Consider the following 10931-nt stretch of genomic DNA (forward strand, 5'->3'; position numbering starts at 1 on the left):
GTTTCCTGGCTTCTCGGCATTGATGGAAAATTTGACAACATACTACTGGCGTGTTCTCTTATTTACTGTTATTTACTTCTTACAAACAAAACAAAACAAAAAACCCCAAAACACTGGTAACCTATGAATGGAAATAATTACTGTGGAAAGCAGTTTTCAGCTTCACTCCTCTCAAATCACAGAAAATATATGCAGATTTTAATTAAATGGATTAACTTTCCTATGCAGACTCAGGAAACAACATATTGGTCTTCTAGTATGTTTATTTTATTCATTAAGTCAAATAGATTTCAGGAAGCTTGTCTGATGTGCAGTGTGCATACAGAGCCTTGTTTTAATGTGTAATTAGATATGTGTGTGTGCACACACATACATGTGTGATAAATACCTCTCATTGCTTCCAGCAAACTTATAAATTGGCTTTTCCTATAGGAGTCTTATATGCCCCACTCCTGAGTGGTGCAAGGTTTTGTTTTTTTTCAATCAGTCAGTGAGCTGGAGGTTGGTGGTTCAAACCCTTTCCACAGCTCTATGAAAGAAATGCCTGAGAATCTTCAAGGATTTCTTAAAGATTATAGCCAAGAAAACTCTATGGAGTAACTCTACTCTGTAATGTAGGATATTGCTATGATCAAATTAACTTGACAGCAATGGAATTTCAGTTTTATAAAACTTAAAACATGAAGTTAATATAGTCAATGTTCCCCTTGCTTTTTAATGACATGTACTAGTCTGATAGATATGGTTCTGCCTCTATGAATAATTGATATGAAAAGTTTTGTCCTATCCCTAATGTCCTCTGTTCATGTAAATGGTGCCCAGTCACTTAAGAAGTCAATCCATATAAGTCAATAATTCATGTATTTTGGCCTGAATAATTGGCCCATATATGTATAATTTCCATTTCTCAAAAGTGTTTTCAATGATAAACTATTGACTAAATCAATGATGCTATCAATAGAATGATTCTCTTTGCAGTGGTGGGATTCAAATTATTTAAAATTAATTCACTATCCAATTGTCTTTTAAGTCTAAAATAAGATACACTGAAAGTAGTTTATTGTTTCATGCAGTTAATACTTAAATAAGAACAATCAAAGAGTTAGAAAAAACTAGATTGTATTAAAAAAGAGTTTAAAAACATTAATGAGAAATATTAAATAGTACCTGAAAAAAAAACAGTAGAAATGTTATTAACTTATTTCCATATTGCTTCTTGATTAGGATCCTCATTTGAACGATTTTTATCTTTTATCCAAGAATCATCGGTTGTGTGTTTTCTCTTTAACCATCTTTTCACTGGAGGAGTAAGACCCTATTCCTTTAGTGGTAGGCCAATTAGAAAATAATCATTATGTTTCATATATTAGAAATAAGTTACTTCTCGCCTCTGAACACATTGCATTCATCTTTGAAAAACCCCTTTATCCTTCTGCTGAAATTGAAGCAACTACTCTGACAATATTTTTAAATCTTTGAACACTTTCACCAATTGCAGAATTCACTCATAATATCTTATTGGGATTGGGGTGTAATACAAAGCTGACGTGAAAGACACAATGTCACCCTCCAGTTGTTTATCACTTTTTCTCTTTCCATCATATCTTTGCTTACTGAAGTATCAAACAAAAGGAAATTAAATGTATATTTCATCAAACATATAAAGACGTCTATTCAATCAATTAATAAATATTACAGACATATCTTTTTCTAATTTCTAATTTTTTACCCTTATGGATGGAATGAGTATTCTGGGTGCTTAGACTACATTGTTTTGCAAATGAAAGTTTAAAAAGTTTAAGGAATGTACCATTATGATTTCTGCGTTGCACGCCGTGCAGCCACCTACCTTAGAGAACCCTGATTATAAGTGCCATTTTAACAACAACAGTTAGGCAAACTCAACAAAAAATATGTATCGGCTTTACTGAATCTGTGTGAACTGGCTGCATCCCACCATGGCCAGTGGGTGTTCACCAGAGGCTGAAAACATGTGGGTAACTTGAAAATGGATTTTGGGCTTCCATTGTTATCCATAGCCTTCTGCAAACCGAGTGCTCACAATTTACACTCTTATACTATTCCCTTCTTTGGATTCCTTCAGTGATCTCTTTATGAGGGCAAGTATGGAGTAGGGCCATATCTTAAGAAGGTATGGTTTTGCCTTTGTGAATGAGGGTTATTGAAAGTTTTGTCTTATTGCCACCCTCCATTATTCATGTAAATAATGTCCACTTACAAATTTAATCTGTACAAGTCAAACATTCAACAGCTGAAAAGCTGTTGTTTTACACACTACACTATTGGTTAAATTAATGGAATTATCAGTGGAATTACCTTATGCCACACAAGGAGGATTTATAAATTCTGTATCATAAAACAATAACGGGGTCTCTAAAGTGAACCAGAGACATGTATAAACCATAGCTGTAGGAATATATATTGGTCTCTCACTGAATTATAGCCCCAATCATCCGGGCTTTTAAAGAGTATTCTGGCTGCACTTTTTCCGCGAGCTCTGCGTGTTCGTCTGGCAGTCCATGGTGCTTCCAGTGGTCTTGAGCAACGCTGTCATCCAGATCCATCAGTTCGGTCTTCTTAGTCGTTGTCCAGAGTATATGCATATGAGGAGACTCATAACACCTTGGCTTGAGTTAGGAGCACTTTAGACCCCACAAAGACAATTTTGTTCTTTAACACTAATAGAGGTCTTGTGCACATTTATTCAATGTAACATGTCCTTTAATTCCTTGACTGCTGCTTCCATGAGCATCGACTGTGGGTCCAAGTAAAATGAGATCCTTCACAACTTCAATCTTCTCTGTTTGTCATAACATTATATATTTGTTCAGTTGGGATTGTAAGACCACGTTTTTGGGTCTCCACTGTTAACAATAGTGGGATCGACCACTGGAGTTCAATTTGAAAGAGCCTTTTATTAGCTGCTCAGACTGCCTTAGCCCAACGCAGGAGCTCAAAAGAGCAGCCCTTCCCACAGATATGGCTAGGTACTTATACTCTACAAATGTACACAAAAGCAATTAAACTACAACTTTACACAAAAGCAGTTAATCAAGCATTCTCAGCACCTGCATCTTTACAGGGGTGAGGGATTTGCACCCCTTGCATGCATTCCTCAGTTATCAGCTCCTATTATACTGCAGTCTTATCTCAGGATGTCTGGTGTCCTGCTGAGGTATTCAGTTTTGTTAGCAAGACTTGCCTTTCACTTAGTAATTTACCAGCATGCTGAAAGCAAGCAATGTTTCCAGGAGCCAGATAGCTTTAGTTGGGCCCAACTGGACCCTTAGGATGATTTTGTTTGTACATGGAGTTCTAGGTCATCCTCCAGTCTCTCGCCTTTGATCTTCATCAGCAAGTGCTTCAAGTCCATGTCATTTTTAGCCAGTGAGGTTATGTCATTTGAATATCACAGTCACTAATGAGTCTCCCTCAAATTCTGATGTCAACAATAATATCCTTCTTTTCACATCCTCTTTTGAACTCAGCTTCAATTTCTGAGCCCTCCTGTGGGTGTATTGCTACAGCTGTTTTTGAAATATTTTACCTGCATTTAATACTAATGATGTTCTTCAATAATTTCTGAATTCTGTTGAGTTGCCTTTTTTTTGGAATGGGCACACATGTGGTATTGCTAAGTAAAAAATCAGCTACAACAGTGGGTTTTAAATATTTTTACTGACAATAAGAAATTAATTTTTCATTATGATCACATATATAACAAAGCTCATTTTACCCTTTATTATTTGTTGTTACTTTATATTTTATTTTAATGGATTAAGTTAAATCAGTGGTCAATAATTACCCACTAAATTGCTTGTGTCATCCACTGGTAAGCTATAATTCACATTTTATGAAACATTGAATTAGAGGATAGTAGGAAACAACCTTTTTAAAATCAGAAATATTATAGAGAACATTAAGAAAGATCATGCAATGTAATATAAATTGTAGTTGTCTCAAGGTTTTTCTGATCTTTCACCTTTCTTTTCTTTAATAGCTTATTTTTCTTCTTTGGAATTATATTTATGGGAAACTGAAAAAGTAAATTTGCATCCTGTCCAGGAAATGTCTTAGACTAAAATTACCTCCCCATCCTCACTTCCTATGTCCAATTGCACTTCTCTTTGTCATTCGATTTAGACAGTGTATTTTATTCCACATTTATAATGAGATTTCTCCTGTCTTACCTGCTAACACAGAGTACTACAAACATGACAACAGAAAAGAAATGAGAGAAGAGACAAAGGGAGGGAAGGAGAGAGGAAATAGAGAAAGGATGAATGACAAAAAGGAAGGAAAGAAGGAAAGAAGATAGGAAAGAGACATATACTGAGAGGTTTACCCAAGGGGGGTGGTTTATTATAACAAGAAGTAATTTTTATATTTATCTGGAAATTTGGATAACAGTTTTTAAACTGTTTCACTGCTTGAACTTATAACTCCACTGAATTGAGGAATACCCACTCATCTGTCAATGACAAAATCATGCTGTTGCCATGGGTATATATTTGGTTGTGTTTCTCACAAGGTATTTGCTTTTAAATGTATTTGATGGTGCATATGGTTAAAGCAGCCATCTGTTTGCTGTCAGGTTGAAAGTTTAAGGCTCCCCGGAGGTGCCTTGGAAGACAGGACTGAGTCACTGGCTTCCACACATATAATCAGTGAAGACTTTATGGAGCACAGTTCCTTGGTAACACACATGAAGCCGCTGAGTTTGAATCAGCTCAGCAGAGACCATTAAAAAAAAAAAGTAAAATTACTAACAAAAGGATCAGAATGAGCTGTATTTATTTGAAGGGCTACCAAAATGGTTTAAGGTATATTTATATACTTTAAAATGCTAAAGACATAGCCAGGGATATCGCAATTACAATATATATTATATCTATGTATTTTTATAGGATGTATGTGCATCAAAAGTATTAAAAGGTTCATGGAAAAATGCCACTATCATTCTATTTCAACTTTTCTTTGAAATTTTTGAAGTCTTTTTGTGTGCGTGAGAGACTCCTTTATTTCAAAGAATTGCTCAAGTGATTATGGTCTGTCCAGGCCACATCTGCAACACAGGTCAGCAGGATGGAAGCACTGTAGCTGAAATTGGTGCTTTAGTCTTCAGGCTCAATTTATTCTTCAGGAAAACACAGTTTTTGTACTTAAGGTCTCTGAGTTGTTTGAATGAGACACAGAGACCAATTGTAAATTTTAACCACAGCTACAAAATTCTAAACAGCAAAAGGAAGGCAAACAATTAAATCACTGGGATCTATCGGTCGACAATGAAGAAGGAGGATTGAAGAAGGAATGCTGCCATTGGATTATTTTGCTGGTGAAGACCATTCAATGCACTATGGATTGCTAGGAGAAAGAACACATTTGTTGTGGAAGACATACAACCAGAATGCTCATTAAAAGCAGTGTGGATGGTGAGACTTCATCCGACATGTTTTGGACATGTTATCAGGAGGAACCAGCCTCCAGAAAAGGAGAGCCTGCTTGGCAAAGTAGAGAGTCAGAGACCAAGACCAAGATCTTCCATGAGAGGAACTGACAAAGAGGCTACAACAATGAGCTCACCCACAGAAGATATTCTGAGGACGGGACAGGACCTGGCGGTGTTTTGCTCTGTTGTACACAGGGTTTCTATGAGTCAGGGTCGGTATCTGATGAGAGCTTAGCCAAGTAGACACAAACAATTAACCATCACAGTTAGCAGGTCTTTTACGGCAACGATTTCTCTGAGCACATTTTATAAGGTTTTCCACACATGTAAGATTCATAGACATTTATGAAGACTGGTAGTTGAGACAAGTGATTAAAAATTAATTAACTAGCCTTATTAAAAATAAAAAGTCTCACATCATAAACCTGGCTTATTTTTTAAATTTTCTAGAAAAACCCATAATATCTATAAACCTTAGACCTTTCTCTCAATTTTTCATATATACTAGTTTGCGTGTTGCTCTAATGCTTGAAACTGTGCCACCAATCTTTCAAATACCACATGATCAACTACGCAGGTGAACAGGCTTCCTCAGAGAATCCTAATGAATTAGACTAGGAAGAAACCCCTAGTTTCCTACTGCCAAATTAGCCCCTGAAAGTGCCCTGGATCACAGCAGAATGTTGCCTGCTACAACCCTGGACAATGATCCCCCTAGGTGGGAAGGTACTCACAAAACACTGCGACCATACCTTGGAAATAGACTTGAGAAAACTAACAATCATGAGGATCGTGCAAAACCAGGCAATGTTTCATGCTGTGAAACATGGAACCACCAAGAGTCAGAGCCCACTCAACAGCAACTAACAAGAACAAAATCTTTCCCCACATAGCTACAAAGTGCTGTTATTGAGCCTGAGTAGTCATTGCCACTATTAGAAGAAGCAACAGCTCGCCACTTGAGGATGATCTAAACGTTCACCCCTTCATCCATTTATGCTTTCTACCTAATTATCCTGAGTATTTGAGCTTGAGACCATGCCTGTAAGCAAATAGATTCATTATAATATAGCCAGGAGCTGTTTCCTCCTGAATGTTACATTGATATGATATAATTAATGACAAAATAAATAACACAAGTAGCAGAAATTAACTAAAAACAAACTATGACTATTTCATGCAACTTCTCTCTCTAAACATGTTCTTTTTAGATCTGATTTTCAAGCCTCATTGGCTTCAGCTTTATACATTGACACGCATTCACCCTGCTCCTTCGGCATGATGCCGCTGGGAGTCATTTTTGTAATGCAGATAATATCAGCTGCTTGGCCCACCTTTCTGGGTCTTTTTCACCTTATTGTGAAAATCCAAGTGTAAAAGTGCTATCTAAATGCAAAGTATTATTATATGCATGATTATTCATGCTCAGGCACTGGTAGGCTCTTATAGGCCCCTCTGCTCTTGCTGGCTAGAAGTGTTGCATCTCAGCAGTAATAGATAAAGCTGGTTAGGTGCCTTTAAACTCATTTACTGCTGCACTGGGCTGGAAGCAAGATCTTTTTCTCTGTCAGCTCAGCACTCAAACCAGTCAAAAAGATCAAAGTAAAAAGTCCTTTCTTCCTGGTCACATGAAGTGAAGATGCAAACTTCATTTTACTTTTTTGGACCCAACTCCGGATATGTTCAAGTACAATCTGTCCCTATTGCTCGCACACATGAGCACCACACTAAGGAGTCTTGTTTATACGACAAGCATTATTCCAGGAAATAATTCAGAGTTGTATTTTGGGGACATGAGTAGCATACACCGTTTTGTGAAGTATTATAGCACTCTGATGTGAAACATAGATGTGGAATGATATGTTAACAAGAGGACTTGCACATCTATATACTTCATCCTGGCTCCTCCCTCTGGGCCACACATTACATAACCCACCGCAAGTTTGGCAATTCATAAAGACAAATTTTTATTTGTAGTTTTTAAATTAAAATAATTTTATGCCCGAATGGTGTCTACTCATTCCTGCTAAGTCAATGTTGACTCTTGGGAACTTTATAAGACAGAGTGTAACTGTCCCATAGGGTTTCCTAGACTATAATATTTATAGAAATCTGTTGGATAGGGGCTCTTTAAAATGTTGAAAAACAAGAATATTACTTTGAGGACTTAGGAGTCCCTAACCCAAGTCATGATATTTTCAATCACCTGATATGCATGTGAAGTTGGACCTTGAATTTAAAAAGATACGAAAAGAAAATTTGGTGCATTTAAACTATGATGTTGATGAAGAATATTGAAAGTATCATGGGCTGTCGAAAGAACAAAAAGCTCAGTCTTGGAAGATGTACAACCAAATGGTTCTTAGAGGCAAGGATGGTGAGACTTTATCTCACATATTTTGGACATGTTATCAGAGACCAATCCCTGGAGATGACCATCACGCTTGGTCAAGTGAAGGGGTTTCGAAAAAGAAGGAGGCATCAATGAGATCGAGTGACAGAGTGGCTGTAACAATGAGAACAATTGTGCAGATGGTGCAGGACTGGTGGCTGTTTGGTTTTGTTGTGCATAGATATGGTTGCTATGAGTCAGAACCCACTGGATGGTGCCTCCGAACAACACAATTTCAGAAGCAGACTGCCTCAACTTACAAGGATTTCTCAAGGTACTAAGACTAAGATGTACACTCACTAGAGGAACCCTGGTGATGTAATGGTTATGTGTTGGGCTGTAATCTGCATGGCCTGTAATTCAGAACCACCGGCAGCTCCCCAGGAAAAAGACTGGCTTTTATTCTTCCGTAAGGAGTTACAGTCTCAGAAACCCACAGTGGGTCACCGAGTCAGCATTGACTCAATGACAGTGAGTTTGATTTTGGTTTGGCACACTCACTATTATGGTCTTTAAAACTAGCCCCACCGAGCCATTCTGATTCCTGGGAATCTCTTATGACCAGAGAAGAACAGAGTTTTATGCGATTTTTTATGATTGCTCTTTTGGAAGTAGAATACCTGGTCTTTCTTCTGGGGTGCCTCTCAGTAAATTTGAAGTCAAACATTTCTGTTAGTAGTGATTGTTTGATTCATTTGCACCACTCAAGTACTCCTATCATTGTCTATAGTATCAAACATTTGTGGTTCACAAACGCAGCTGTGCAAATGGAACCATGTAGAGAGCTTAGCACATATGTGGGACTCCACATCAACCTGATTTAATCAGCATTTCCAGGACACAGTTTCCTTAGATTCCAAACCAAAGATTTCTCTATCTCTCACCCATTATATTTCTTATACTCCTCTACATCCACAATACTTCAAACAAACAGGATTTTCCTTCTGTCTCCAAAAATCATCAAATCTGTACAATTTTGTGGTACTGTCTGAAATGTTCCTCTTATTTCTCATGGTTGCCTTCGCTCTTTCTTCAGGGGTCCGCTTTACTATCCCTTCATCAGAGGAACCTACTTTGATGCCCATAACAACATAGCTTTCACCTGTGTCCAAGTTCTGTTCCATGGAAAAATCCTGCCATATCGTCTTTCTAATACTTGTCACCATCTATAGGGAATGTCTCTTCCTGAGTTTATTATAGAAATAGAAAGTAAACTGAATGGAGGTAAGAACAGTTTGTCTTCCTTACTGCCAAGCCTCCTGACATGCTCCACAACAATACTGGAACGATAATAATAAACTTCTTATTCTCTGTAGATCATGTGGTCTCTGTTCACAACTCTTCATTTCTGCTTCAGGAGTGCAAAAACAGCCAATAAAAATGTCTGATGAGTGAGTATGACTGTCTTCCAACAATTTTCTTTGCAGAAATTGAAATGTCTTACTTATTTCTCATGTCTCACCAAATATTCTTCCCCTGGATTATTTTATCGCTGTGATCACATGAGCATCAGACTCTTATCACATGTAGTATTTCATTGGCTGATTTGGGGAAGTCTTTTGCCAGGTCTTTCTTCAGCATTTGTATGAGTCTGGAAGCTCTTCTGAGATCTGCTCAGACTCACAGCTGTGTACAACCCTCTATTGACGTAAGAGTGGTAGCTGTGGCAGCGGTGCATTGGTCTGAAAACGAGCCTAGCTCTCCTGACTAGAAGGAAAGCGCTCTATTATCAAACCACCATTGTCCTAATGTAGTTCCCCTGCCTCTACTTAAGGACATTTGCATTTGTCTCATGATTTGAAAGGCAACAAGAGAAAAATTCTTCTCTTTGAGAAAATTTTCCAGACAACCACTATTTGCAGTGTTACCACACAGTTTTTACCCTGGAATGTCTGCAGGCCTCAAAAAAATTCAGAAAGGATTTACCAAGTATGCAGTAGGTTAAACACAACTGGATTATGTGTCAGGCCAAGGAAAGAGCTATCCAACATACTAATCTACAACTCAAACTAATGTATCACTTTAAAAAATCTGAAACATTGCACTTGTGAGCTCAATTTTCTGCAGCAATCCTTTTACATAACTGGCAAAATATAAGGTTCTGAAACTGAAAACCACAGCCTTGACTTTGTATTAATTTATAATAAGATCTTTAGAGGCACAAATCCCCCCCAAATTAAAATTATTAAAGGTTTCAAGGATTGCAAATTATATTTTTACAAATGTAAAATATTTGTGAAAAGATACAAAAAGTAGAGTAAAACACAGTTCCTCCTAGTACCCAAAGAGCTTGTCTGGCTATTTTCAACTTTTACCTGGTGGGAGTACAACAAACTGGGTGAATTAAAACAACAGAAATTCCGTCACAGTTGTGAAGAAAAGAAATCTAGGTTCAAGTTGTCAACAGGGCAAGCCATGCTCTCTCTGGAGCTTTTTGACCAAGATTCTTTCTTGTTTTTTGCAGCTTCTGATAGCTGAGGCTTTGAGTTTTTGTATTTTTGCTTGTTTGTTGTTTATGCCAGAATAATTCCAATTTCTGATTTCATCTCTTCACATTGTAACCTTCCCTTGGTGTGTTGTTTTCTTCTTTCTTTTTTAAATACACGAAGTAGAACCCTCATATGGGAGGAGAGCCATCATGTTCCATTATGATCTCAATATGAACAAAGAGCATCTTTAAAGACTCTATCTCTCTTGGTTGTTGACAGAAAGATTGGTCATTCAAGTACACCCAGACTTGCTGGAGAAGATAAACTGGGTGATCTACTTCAAGACATCATCCACCGACAACCTTCTGGAACACAGCTTTGCTTTGATGCTCATGGGTTTGTGATGAGTTCGAATAGACTCTATGAAACCACTTATTTCTTTATATCTAAACAAGGTCATATTCATTGGTACCTGGACTTAGGACTTAAAAACATATATATATTTTTTTTAACCATAACGATTAATCTTATTTTCAAAGCGCTTCTCATATAACAGATAACACTTTAAAGATGGGATACCCCACATGAGGGCTTCAAATCATTTGTGGGAAAATGTCACTATCCTTTAATTCTATTTTTC

Source organism: Echinops telfairi, unplaced genomic scaffold (genome assembly GCF_000313985.2).
Source record: "Echinops telfairi isolate 266 unplaced genomic scaffold, ASM31398v2 ScPeMD7_31;HRSCAF=116, whole genome shotgun sequence".
NCBI classification, from domain to species: Eukaryota; Metazoa; Chordata; class Mammalia; order Afrosoricida; family Tenrecidae; genus Echinops; species Echinops telfairi.